General features: G+C 49.8%; 1 pseudogene; it reads left to right on the plus strand.

The window, feature by feature from the left end:
- Window positions 1-354: 354 nt before the first annotated feature.
- On the plus strand, window positions 355-845 carry LOC112400187 (serine/arginine-rich splicing factor 3 pseudogene; annotated as a pseudogene).
- The last annotated feature ends 214 nt before the right edge of the window (window positions 846-1,059 follow it).

Consider the following 1,059-nt stretch of genomic DNA (forward strand, 5'->3'; position numbering starts at 1 on the left):
GATGCCCACCTGGCCTGGAGTTTGCAAAACTGTCCACGGGGGCAAGATGGAAGCAAGTTTGTAAAAGGCTGAGGACCCGATCAACTGGGAAGGAGCCTGTAGAGACAGGAACTAAACGCAATGCCTGAGGCCTGGCTCGAGCCAGATGGGGCCAGAAACATAAAGACTGCCATGGCGGGGGTGGGGTGGGGGGACTTCCCTGGTGGCGCAGTGGTTAAGAATCCGCCTGCCAGGCCATTTCATGGACGACGGGTGTGAGAGAGCATCTGCGGGTGCCAGGCGGGAGGGGACCGGGAAGACCCCGCCAGGGGTGTGTGGATTTGAGCCTCTGCATTTCTAACCCGAGATCTCAAAATGCATCGTGATTCCTGTCCATTGGAGTGTAAAGTTTATGTAGGGAATCTTGGAAACGACGGTAACAAGACTGAATTAGAACGAGCTGTAGGCTATTATGGACCACTCCGAAGTGTGTGGGTAGCTAGATACCCTACCGACTTCACTTTAGTTGAATTTGAAGATCCCCCAGATGCAGCCGATGCTGTCCGAGAACAAGATGGGAGAACATTACCTGGCTGCCTATTAAGAGTGGACCTGTCGAATGCGGAAAAGAGAAGTCGAAATCGTGGCGGCCTCCTTCTTGGGGTCGTCGCCCTCGATATGATTATCAGAGGATTCCTCCATCTCGCCACAGATCTCCAAGACGGAGAAGCTTCTCCTGCAGCCGGAGCAGGTCCCTTTCTAGAGATAGGAGAAGAGAGAGATCACTGTCCTGGGAGAGAAATCACAAGCTGTCCTGATCTTTCTCTAGGTCTCCTAGCCGATCCAGGTCAAATGAAAGGAAATAGAAGACCACTTTGCAAGAGGAGTGGTTCACAGGAAATAACTTCATATGACAGGAGTAGGTACAGAAAATTCAAGTTTCGTTTGAGACTTCCGAAGCTTGGTGCACTTTTAAAATGTTTTAGCTGTTCACATTTGTTTGTCTCTTGGAACAGTGACACATAAAGGTGTAATTCTCTATGGTTTGAAATGGATCATATGAGGCATGTAATATGAAGA

This window comes from Neophocaena asiaeorientalis, unplaced genomic scaffold (genome assembly GCF_003031525.2).
Source record: "Neophocaena asiaeorientalis asiaeorientalis breed wild unplaced genomic scaffold, Neophocaena_asiaeorientalis_V1.1 scaffold357, whole genome shotgun sequence".
Classification (NCBI taxonomy): domain Eukaryota; kingdom Metazoa; phylum Chordata; class Mammalia; order Artiodactyla; family Phocoenidae; genus Neophocaena; species Neophocaena asiaeorientalis.